Genomic DNA, 12,814 nt, shown 5'->3' on the forward strand with positions numbered 1-12,814 from the left:
AACATCCTTGATTTTAATCATTTCACCACTGGCGCCAATGCTTTCAACTGCAAATCCCCTAAATTTGGGAATTCGTTCTGTAAACCCCTCTCTCTTGTATTAAGCTGTTCCTTAAAACCTGTTTATTTGATCAAGTTTTTGACCAACTGTTCTGAGCATTTTATTTGGTGAGTTGCCAAAATGTTATTGCCAATGCTTACATTAATCACCCTGAAATGCTTTGCTACTTTAAAGGCATTATATAACTGAACACAGGGACAGCAAGTCGAACCAAATCAGCCCTCACTATCCACATTGTGGATTTGCGGCACAATGAAATTGAAAAATTCAATAACCCCCAAAATTGCTCAATTATTCTTAAGTCGTCTTTAAAAATAACAGATCTTTGACACCAAATCTAGACAAAAATTAACAATTTATTATTAAGGATGTAACTTTAGCAGAACACATAAACTACAAGACAGTCTAGTTAATAGATACGATCTAAGCCCAATCTTATTTGATTATAAATCTCCACCCGCCAATTGACAGATGGACACAGTTCAGTGGTAAATTAAAAATATTGTAACTTGGAATTCAGTGAACACTTCAAAGATGACTCGATCTTCATCTTGGATGAAGAGTTTTTTTAACAGGTGCAAAGGACTGTATACCTTTTCTGAATTTTGAAGTTGCCACTCAATGCAGACAACTTCTCCAGACCTCTAGAGAATTTTAGTTATTTCTTGCAGACTGGGGTTCTTTTCTCAGAACTTTCAACGTATCAATAACTGGAGATGAACTAGGGACAGCAGGACCAAAAACAAGCCCAGTCCAGAAGCTTCCACAATAAAACTGCCCCTTGCCCAAAACCCAGTTAGAGCCAATTCATTTTTTGTTTTCTCTTTTTTCAACCTTCTCTGTGATTGGCTGGCCAGCACTGGTCCTCCCTTGATTGACCATTTCAACGTCCAACCAGCGATCAGTCCCTGAGCATAACACCATCTTGATGCTGAATCATCTATAGTGACGTTCAAGCAGTGATTGACCTGCATTAATCTTCCAGACTAGTTCCCACGGCGAACATCTGTCTTTTGTTCTCTACTCATTTAAAACAAGCTGCTGTTCAAAATTCAATTAGCTTCAAATTGCTGTTCCAAACCAAAACCGAGCAAAATAAAAAAAATGATGGTCTCAACATAACTATAAACGTACATTCTTGTGGACTGCCTCACAAGTGAAAACCTAATCTCTACATCTAATTTATCAGGTCCCTTCATTATTTTCAAAAGATCTCTATGGATCACCTCTCAATCTTCACTTTTCTCAATAACTCATGGGGCTGAATGCTACACTGGTATTTGAGGAGGCCGCTGTGGTCGGAATGTGTTAAATGTTGATCAATAGGCAAGGATGAATAACATACCACAGTCTCAAAGTACGTTGATTGCCACTTCAGTTATGCAGCACATTGATGAGTATACATCTCAAATATCATGTGGTTTTGGTCTGTTTGTTCAAGGAAGGTTATAAGTGCATTGGAGGCAGTTCAGAGGCGTTTACCGGATTGATATCTGGAACGAGTAGGTTGTCAAAAAGATTGTTGGATAAGACTGAGTTTGTTTCCACTGCAGTTTAGAAGAGTAAGAGGTAACTTACAAGGCAATCTTAACAAAGTTGATGTGGAGGGGAGGTTTCTTTTTGAGAATCAATTCAGAATTCGGGGGCAATGTTTTAAAAAGAGGGATTGTCATTTTGGGATGGAGATGAAGAGAATGTTTTAAAAAGTTGTGTGACTTTGGAACTCTGCCTCAAAAGGTGATCGAGGGGGGACGATTGAATATTTTTAAGACTGAGGTGGATAGATTCTTATTAGGTAGGGGAATCAAGGGTTTAGTGGGAGTAGATGGGAATATGGGATTCAAAATACAAACAGAAAAGCCACAATCTTAACAAAAGGCCGAACAGGCTTGAGGGGCCAAATGGTCAACTCCTGTTCATATTCCATTTGAGAACTCTTTGTCCACAATGACAGTGGGTGTGGAAACAATCGATCATTTCACAAATACATTGAATGGATGCAATAAGGAAATAATCCAGTAGTGTCATAGGGATCGAGATGGAGTGGGACTGACTGGATTGCTCATGGGAAAACTAACATGCACTGGATGCGTCAAATGGCTTCCTCCGAGACTGTACATTATCCATCAGCATGGAGGTGGAAGATGATGCCACCTCCACGAAAATATCACGAGAACTGCTTGAACTGCAGGACTTTTCTGAAAATGAGCCAACATCTACCTTTTCACAGGGTTTTGTTTTGCAGCTGTTAGGCGTCAAAGTCCACTACTGGACATCTGGCAAAAAGAAAGAAACAAAAGAGTACTCAAAGGGGCCTCCAAACTGTGAGCACTCAGTCTGAGCCTCAGGGTTTGTGACCTCTCCCCTCCCCTCAGCCTCATCTCGTGACCCCATGGGGTCATGACCCCCAATTTGGGAAGCCTTGAGGCAGAGCCCATTCCCAGTGAAAATGAGTCCTTTTCAAGAGCATGAGCCAGAAGTCAAGCCCATTGAGCTCTTCAGGCTGAATGATAAATAAATGGTTTTCAATGATTTCTTTAATCTTTGTTCAATTCCAATTCCTCCTCTCAGCACCCGCAAACCTCCAGCCCATAATTCCCCACTGCCACACCCGCAGGAAACAGGGAGTGGAGAGTGAGGTACCCAGGAGAGAGATTGGACTGCTGTGTGTGAGTGAGGCATGGGGGGATGCCAGGAGGGGAGAGATTCTAGAAATACAATGCTAAGAAGCAAGGGGTCCCAGGGAAGTGAGGGAGTGTTTTCATGTTCCTATTGATTTAACGAGCTGTCCTCCTGAGCATGTTTGGCACCAGCTGGGGTGAGACCCTAAAGGTGAGGATAGTGACCTGGTGCGCATGTCAGTGAGTAATCCAGAGACCTGAGCTAACATTCTCGGGACATGGGTTCAAATCCCACCATGGAATTTAAAGGTTTAATTTATAAATTGCATGACATGAAAATATTCCTAGTAATAGTGACCATGACACCTCCCATTGACTGTTGTAAAAACCCACCCGGTTCACTTCCTGTGGAAACTGTTGTCCTTACCCTTGTCTCCTGTTTTGCACCCCCAATATCAGTGTGTCCAATTGGCTCTAGATTCTTCCCCCAACAACCCAACAGGTAGGTTGCTCCTGTTTTCACAGGGCAGCAGCCACCGTTCTTGACCGCTGAGGATGTAGGTGCTCATTAAGGTGGTGCGTTGAGGCTATTAACTGACCTTCTAAAGGGCCTTTCGTCCTGGCAGTTTGGGAACATTGCCCATGAGCCTTTTTGCCCAGAACCTAATTGGTGAGAAAGGGGTAGAATATCTCAGCTGGGCCAACTCTCCCAGTGTTCCCTCTGCAGTCACCATCTGGGCTCTGGAGTGTTATTTGTTCAAGCCACAACCTTTTGACTCAGAGAAACATTTTATAACTGAGCCAACACTGACACCTAAAGTACATAGAAGAACATCAACAAGTTTGTCACTCCTTGACGCTGACGCTGCTGCCTAGTGAAACACAGCTGATACCTCAATCGCACTATCATCCAAATAGGTCAGAATTGTTAGGGAAATCTGTTCAAGACATGTATACATTCCCTTAAAGACATGAGGGTTTGAGAATCATCTGTAAGAGTAAATTGAAAACAAAATTAAGCAGCAAAAATACCAAATTTAAAACAAAATATATACTTTAGAATGAAATGATTAAATTTACCCTATTGAACTTTTTTTTTAATCTTCAGTAAAATTTGGACTTTTGTATCTGAATTTCATTGTTACATTTTTGCCATCTTCAGCTGCTTCATCAATGACCTTTCCTCCATCATAAGATCAGAAGTGGAGATGTTCGCTGATGATTGCACAATGTACAGAACCATTCGCGACTCCTCAGACACTGAAGCAGTTCATTTCAAATGCAGCAAGACCAGGACAATATCCAGGAGAAAATGAGGACTGCAGATGCTGGAGATCAGAGCTGAAAATGTGTTGCTGGAAAAGCGCAGCAGGTCAGGCAGCATCCAAGGAGTAGGAGAATCGATGTTTCGGGCATGAGCCCTTCTTCAGGAATGGATGGTGACAAGCTTCTTGAGTTTTGTTGGAGCTGCACCCATCCTGAAGAAGGGCTCATGCCCAAAACGTCGATTCTCCTGCTCCTTGGATGCTGCCTGACCTGCTGAGCTTTTCCAGCAACACATTTTCAGCTCTGGACAATATCCAGGCTTGGATTGAAAAGTGGCAAGTAACATTCACTTTACACAAATACTAGGCAAATACCAACAAGGCTAGGAATACTGCAGTGAGTAACTCACTTCCTGAATCCTCAAAGCCTGTTCCCCATCTAGAATGAATAAGTCAGGGGTGTGATGGAATACTCAACACTTACCTGGATGGGTGCAGCTCCAACAAAACTCAAGAAGCTTGTCACCATCCAGGACGAAGCAGCCTGCTTGGCTGGCACCACATCCACAAGCATCCATTCCATCCACCACCAATACTCAGTAGCAGCAGTATGAATCTACAAGATGCACTGCAGAAATTCACCAAATATCCTCAGACAGCACCTTCCAAACCTGTGATCACTTCCATCTTGAAGGATAAGAGCAGCAGATACATGGGAATGCCACCCCTTGCAAGTTCCCCTCCAAGCCACTCACTATCCCAACTTGGAAATATATCACCGTTCCTTCAGTGTCACTTGGTCAAAATCCTGGAATTCCCTCCCTAATGGCATTATGGGTCAACCCTTGGCAAGTGGACTGCAGCAGTTCAAAAAGACAGCTCACCACCACCTTCTCAAAGAGCAACTAGGGACAGGCAATAAAACTCTGGCCAGCCAATGATGCCCACATCCCACAAGTGGGTAAAAAAGGAGAATCTAAACATCACCCTTTGATATTCAATGGCATGACTATCATTGAATCTCTCACTATTAACATCCTGAGGGTTACCACTTAATAGAAAGTAAACTAGCCACTAATATAAATTCAGTGGCTATAAGAGTAAGTTAGAGGTTTGGAATTCTGTGATAACTCGTCTTCTGACTCCCCAAAGCCTGTCCACTATCAGTAAGGCAGAGGTCAAGAGTATGGTGGGGGGGAAGTGGGGGGAGGTTTTTTTTTGTTGTCCTACCAGGAATGCCTAGGATTTCAGTATGGAGGGGATGGGTTGGGTGCCCACTTTTAACTTTCTTGTCTTAAAACATTCCCTTACTTTGTGTTGTCTGGGGTTGGGGGCATGGCTCCAACTAAAAGGAGTCATGGTGGGATTAATGGATGGTATGAGCGCCCCCTGCAAACAAGGGGGAAAATCTCCTTTCAGATATGTTATATGTTGGTATGTTGTAGAAGTAGTTGTTAGAAGTTTTGATTTAGTAGTTTTGGAAGTTGTATTCTTAAACTTATATGAACTGTTTATGGTTTTCACTCGGCGCGCTATGAGTGGAGTTTTTCCTCCCGGGGGGGTCATGGACTGTTTTGGATGATTGTGGCTAGCCATTCATTTAATTGGTGCACCTGAAATATTAAGGGAAGTCACTCACCAATTAAGAGAAAAAAGATACTCTCAAGCCTTAGAAAAGAGAGGGTCGATGTGGCCTTGTTACAAGAAACACATTTAACCAATAAGGAGCATTTGAAGTTGCAACAGGAAGGATTTGGCCAGGTGTTTCCTCATCTTTTAACTCAAAAAGTAGAGCAGTGGCTTTTCTCATCCGGAAGAACCTCCCATTTCAAATGCTCGGCCAAATTAAGGATGAGTCCGGGCGATTCATAACACTTAAAGCTCTAATACATGGAGAGGAATATGGGATTCGGAATGTATATTGCCCTCTCCCTGGCACATCCCTTTAAATTAGTAATGGATGCCCTCTCTAGATTGATGGCGCTTGGGCCACATCATACAATTATAGGGGGAGACTTTAATCATATTATTGACCCCAAGGTGGACAGGATGCCTCGGGGCCTTGCGGCTATGTCTCCGCAATCCCGGCAGTTCGTGGACCTGATTGGGGAGTTGGGATTTGTGGACGTCTGGAGATGTCTTCACCCCGAAGGTAGGGACTTTACCTTTGTTTCTCACCTACATAAGTGCTATATGAGAATTGACAATTTTTTTGTCCCATTGACCTCTTTGAACTCTGTGCTGTCTTGCAGAATAGGGAACATAGCTGTTTCTGATCATGCAACAGTGTACATGGAGGTCAAAGCTGATGGTGTCGGGACAGGCTATCGGCACTAGTGCATGGACCCTTTCCTCCTGAAAGATAGCAAGTTTATAGAGTATTTTTTGTGGGAGTTTAAAATTATTTAGGATATTAATTCAGGTACGGCCAGTAATTCATCAGTACTGTGGGAGACTGCCAAGGGCTATGCACGGGGTTTGACTATTTCTTACTCGGTGACCCGGAAGCGACAGAGGGGAGAACAGCAACGTTTGCTTGAGGATCACCTGAAGGCAGCTGAGTTAGCATACTGTGATAGGCCATCTATAAATAAATTGCAGCGGATTACAGCCCTTAGGGCTATTTTGAATGCTGCAATTACCCAAACAAGAAAGAGGGAAATCTCTTTTGTGAAACAGAGGTTATTAGAGTATGCTGATAAACCAGGTAGATATCTAGTGTACCTGGCCAGAAAGGAGAATGCCCATCCCCCCAATCTATTACATCCATCAGAGAGTGCTGGTACTCTTGTAATGCCGAAAAGATTAATGCAGCATTTAGAAAGTTTTATTTTGAGCTGTATCTGTCAGAGGGCTGTGAGGATAGAATGATAGATGGAGTCCTTTTTTAAGACCCTGGACCTTTCTGGCACAACCTCAGAGCAGGCGACCTTTTTGAGTGCCCCCTGACAATTCAGGAAGTACAGGAGTCAGTGAGGCTGCTCCAGAGTGGTAAAGCACCCGGACCAGATGGATTTCAAAGTGAGTTTTATAAGGAGTTTACAGACAAGCTGGCTGGGCCACTCTTAGATATGGACAATTACTCATTCAGTCAGGGCTGCCTCCCATCTTCTTTGAGAGAAGCAAATATTTCTATTATTAAGAAAGGAAAATCCCCAGAGGATTGCACTTCGTACTGGCCCATATCGTTACTGAACGTGGATTTTAAATTCCTGTCAAAAATGTTGGCATTAAGGCTGGAGAGGGTATTGCCTTTTATTGTAAAGGAGAACCAGACGGGTTTTATTAAGGGTCATAGGAATACCAATAATATTAGAAGAGTATTAAATATGGCCCAAATATGTCAGCAAAGAGCGACCCCGGGTTTGGTAGTCTCCCTGGATGTAGAGAAAGCATTTGATCGGGTGGAGTGGCCGTACCTCTTTTACGTCATGGAATGGTTTGGTCTTGGAGAGGTTTTTACCAAATGGGTGGCAGTGCTGTATAGTGATCAGAAAGCAGTGGTGCTCACTAATGATACAAGATCAGATAGTTTTAGTGTTGGCAGAGGCTGCCATTAAGGATGGCCTCTGTCGCCACTATTATTTACATTGGGGATTGAGCCGCTGGCGGAGGTCATTCGGGTGGATCCCAATATAACTGCCCGGAGGTAGGGTCAGGCAGGCATAAAATCATTCTCTATGTGGATGACATCCTCCTCTTTTTAGCCTATCCAATGATATCTGTGCCCCGCTTAATACAAGTGATTAATCTATTTGGTTTGTTGTCAGGGTATAAAATTAATTTCATGAAATCAGAGGCCATGCCTATGAGGGGTCTTCCTAGCATCTCCAACTTTCCCCTTCCAGTGGTCACAGGGAGGTTTTCTGTCTTAAGGTATTTTTATTACCCTGGTTTTCAATCAATTATGTAAAGCCAATTATGGGCAGTAGTTAGAGAAGATAAGGCAGGACCATCAGGAAGATCTTCCGATATCCTGGTTGGGTAGAATAGCTCTGGTTAAGATGAATATTCTTCCACTGTTATTATATCCCATGCGAATGCTCTCTTTGATGCTGCCAAGGCAAACAGTGTGCAGGTTTTACAGCTGGCTCGGGTCTTTTATTTGGCATCAACGACGACCTCTAATTAAGCTGGATAAATTGCAGCTTCCGCAAGAAAAGGGGGATCTAGATTTTCTGGACTTTAGGAGGTACCAATTATCCTATGTGGCTGAATGGGCCTGTCACGATCCGCAATCAATTTGGCTAGACATTGAAGCCTCCCAGACAAAATGCCCTCTTATTAATTTGTTGCTTATGGACAAGATGAGAACTGTTATGGATCACTGTAAAAACCTGATTGTCCTAAACACAGTTAAAGCATGGAAATAATGCGGCAGGGCGAGGGCAATTTACAAAAAACTTCCCCTTTCACTCCCATAATGGGAATGTTGAGATTCCAGCCGGGTTCCATGGACTCCGGCTTTAAGCTCTGGGAGTCCAGAGGAATCTTCTGTTTGGGAGATCTATTTGATGGGGAGGTCATGGTGTCCTTCGAACAGCTGAGTCAGAAGTTCAAGCTACCTGGGAAAGATCTCTTTCATTACTTCTTCGTACAAAAAAAGACTACACTGATGGTTAACCCCTACAAGTCAGACATGGAGAAGAGAGTGTTCCAGTCTACGGGCGCCCTCTCAGCACCCTCTATCACTTGTTAGGTAGTAATGTCTTGAAGGACATTGAAAGGCTATATAAAACCTGGACTCAAGAATTAGCAGTGGAAATCTCCTCAGAGATGTGGGAGAATATCTGGGAAAATGTTAGGAATATCTCGATTTGTAATAGGACCCAGGCTATTCAACTGAAGATACTTCATAGGGCTCACCTGGCACTGGGACAGCTTGCAAAATTTAAGACAGGAGTGGCCCAGTGTGCCCCAAGTGTAAAATGGAGGTTGGTACTCTTACTCACTGCTTGTGGTCACGCCACAAGCTCTGCAGATATTGGGATGACATAGCAAGTGTTTTGGCAAAGGTTTTGGGAACTGAGGTTACGTTGCATCCGGTGTCCCTCCTTTTGGGTCTTCCAAATCTTCCCTCCCTGGGACAGCATGGGAAAAACTTGTGTAATATTCTTTCTTTGTGAATGAGGAAGAACATTCTAATGAGCTGGGTGTCAGAGAAACCCCCAGGACTCTTGAGTTGGCACAGGATAGTCATGGAGCACATCCCCCCGGGTTTCCTTATGAGAATGGTGCACCAGAAAACGGAATTGTTTTACAGAACATGGCGGCCCTTTTTGAATTATATTGATGCAGATATATCGGCTATATATCCAGGGCCTTTGTACAGCCATGAGGGTTATGTTTGTCGGTCTGGGGCCCCTTGGGGGGAGGAACCCTAAACAAATACGAGTTTATTTACTATTGATCCCAGTGGTGGGGAGCTGCGATGAGATTACGCTGAGTGCAGTAATTTAATTGAATATAATTTAAATTACCTTGTTATAACTTGGTTTAATTTTATTTCATTTGTTTATTTATTTTTCTTCTTTCTCCATGGTTATTTATTGAATTGTAGTTTATATAGGAGTTTTTAGTTGTTTTTTTTCGTGTTTCAGTAGTCTGTGGAGTAGGGTAATAGTTTGTTTGCTATTATTGCTATTAATTATAAAGTTGCCATACTATTTTGTACCGATTTTGTAACTTTGTAAAAAACCTAAAATCTTTCTTTTCAGTAAAAATCTTTATTAAAAAAGTAATATGGTGGAATACTCCCCAGTTGCTTAGATGAGTCTAGCACCAACAACACCTAAAAAGCTTGATACTATCCAGATCAAGGCAGACTGCCCATTCCACCTTCAAAATTCACTTCCTCAATCACCAATGCACAATGGTAGAAATGGTCCAAGTTTAGATTAGATTCCCTATAGTGTGGTAACAGGCCCTTTGACCCAACTAGTCCACACCGACTCTGAAGAGTAACCCACCCAGACCCATTTCCCTCTGACTAATGCACCTAACACTGTGGGCAATTTAGCATGGCCAATTCACCTGACCTGCTCATCTTTTGGATTGTGGGAGGAAACCCATGCAGACACGGGGAGAATGTGCAAATGCCACACAGACAGTCACCCGAGGCTGGAATCAAACCTGGGATCATGGTGCTGACAGGCAGCAGTGCCAACCACTGACCAATGTACCGCTTTGCTTATCTCACCAAGGCTCCTTTGATAACACATTCCAAACCCGTGAGCACTACCATATAGAAGGCCAAGTCCACAGATGCATGACAGCACTACCAACTGCATGTTTTCCTCTCCGTCACATACGATTATTACTTGGAGCTATATTGCTATCCCTTCACTGTCGCTGGGTTAAAATCCAATGAAACTGACATTCTTGTGACTAGTCTCCCTTGTTCTATCCTCAGTAAACTTGAGGTTATTCCAATCTCTGGTGCTCGTGTCACAGTTCATACTCAGTTTCATTCACCCAACATCCCTGTGCTCGCTGTCCCCACGCTGGCTCCTAACTAAGCAATGCCTCAGTGCCTGGATTGTTATCCCTGTTTCCTAAATGCTCCCCTCTCAGTCTCAGTAATCCCCTCCAGCCTTGCACCTTCCAATGTCTCTGCACTCCTCCCTTTCCAGACATTTTCATCACAACATCTTTGTTAGTTGTGTCTTCAGTTATGAAAAATCCTCCCTCAATCTCTCCTCTTCCCTACATATCTGACTTGACGGTGCTCATTAAAATCTATCTATTTGACCAAGATTTTAGGATCTCCTCATCACTGTCAAAGGTTGTAGGGTGCAAGGCTAAATGATTTGACAGACAGGATTTTTGCATTGGTAAGGTTTCAGGTTCAAACAATACAAAGTAAAAAAGATGATATATAGAATAATGTTGAATTCCACACAAAATCAGACCATTTGGCCCTCTCATCTAGTTCAGTGTTTATATACCACATGATTTCCCTCCCACACCAATTCCCCCTAAAAACAGATCGTCCTACTCCTTTCTCCTTCATTTACCTGTCTAGCTTCCCCATAAGTGCACCCACAATGCCTTATATAGACCAAAGAACATCGTAACTACAGTGGAGACAAATACCCAATTTAAGGTATAAGAGACTGGTGGTCAAAACCATATATGGAACAAGAGCTGAGTTATTTCAGTCAGCTCAGGGAGGTAGGGCATTTTGTATGAGGGCGTGAGGAGAAGATGGTGGTGTGGTGGTAACGTCATTGAGCTGGTAACCTAAGTCAATAGGGCACAGGTTCAAATTCCACCATGGGTTTATTTTCGTAATTTTTTACTATAATTACTTTTGCAGATGTGTAAGGCTGGACGTTTGATTTCTTTATTTTTCTAATTTCTTTTTTCCGAAGAATTTGCAGTCAAGAATCTGTACCTCGGTACAGTCTGTGTGGCATTTGCACATTCTCCCCGTGTCTGCGTGGGTTTCCCCCAAGAGCTCCGGTTTCCTCCCACAGTCCAAAGATATGCAGGTTAAGTGAATTATACAATATAGTCATAGAGATATACAGCACGGAAACAGACCCTTCGGTCTAACTTGTCAATGCCGATCAGTTATCCTAAATTAATCTAGTCCCATTTGCCAGCACATGGCCCATAACCCACTAAACCCTTCCTATTCATATATCCATCCAGATGCCTTTTAAATGTTATAATTGTACCAGCCTCCACCACTTTCCCTGGCAGCTCGTTCCATACACGGACCACTTTCTGCATGAAAATGTTGCCCCTTAGATTCCTTTTAAATCTTTCCCCTCTCACCTTAAACCTATGCCCTCTAGTTTTGGACTCCCCCCAACCCTGGGAAAAGACCTTGTCTATTTACCCTAACCATGCCCCTCAGTTTTATACATCTCTATAAGGTCATACCACAGCCTCTGACTCTCCAGGATAAATAGCCCCAGTCTATTCAGCCTCTTCCTATAATTCAAACCTTCCAATCCTGGCAACATTCTTGTACAACTTTTCTGAACCCTTTCAAGTTTCACAACTTCCTTTATATAGCAGGGAGACCAGGATTGCACACAATATTCCGGTAGTGGCCTAACCAATGTCCTGTAAAGCCGCAACATAGAGTCATAGAGTCATAGGGATGTACAGCAGGGAAACAGATCCTTCGGTCCAACCCGTCCATGCTGACCAGATATCCCAACCCAATCTAGTCGCACCTGCCAGCACCAGGCCCATATCCCTCCAAACCCTTCCTATTTATATACCCATCCAAATGCCTCTTAAATGTTGCAATTGTACCAACCTCCACCACATCCTCTGTCAGCTCATTCCATACACGTATCACCTTCGGTGTGAAAAAGTTGTTCCTTAGGTCTCTTTTATATCTTTCCCCTCTAGGGCAGTAAAGACAAACCAGGGAACTATAGACCGGTAAGCCTGACCTCGGTGGTGGGCAACCTGTTGGAGGGAATCCTGAGGGACAGGATGTACATGTATTTGGAAAGGCAAGGACTGATTCGGGATAGTCAACATGGCTTTGTGCTTGGGAAGTCATGTCTCACAAACTGATTGAGTTTTTTGAAGAAGTAACAAAGATGATTGATGAGGGCAGAGCAGTAGATGTGATCCAAATGGACTTTAGTAAGACATTCAACAAGGTTCCCCATGGGAGACTGAAGAACAAGGTTAGATCTCATGGAATACAGGGAGAACTAGCAATTTGGATACAGAACTGTCTCAAAGGTGGTGGTGGAGGGTTGTTTTTCAGACTGGAGGCCTGTGACCAGTGGAGTGCCACAAGGATCGGTGCTAGGCCCTCTACTTTTTGTCATTTACATAAATGATTTGGAAGTGAGCATAAGAGGTACAGTTAGTAAGTTTGCAGATGACACTAAA

This window comes from Chiloscyllium plagiosum, chromosome 4, assembly GCF_004010195.1.
Source record: "Chiloscyllium plagiosum isolate BGI_BamShark_2017 chromosome 4, ASM401019v2, whole genome shotgun sequence".
Lineage (NCBI taxonomy): Eukaryota > Metazoa > Chordata > Chondrichthyes > Orectolobiformes > Hemiscylliidae > Chiloscyllium > Chiloscyllium plagiosum.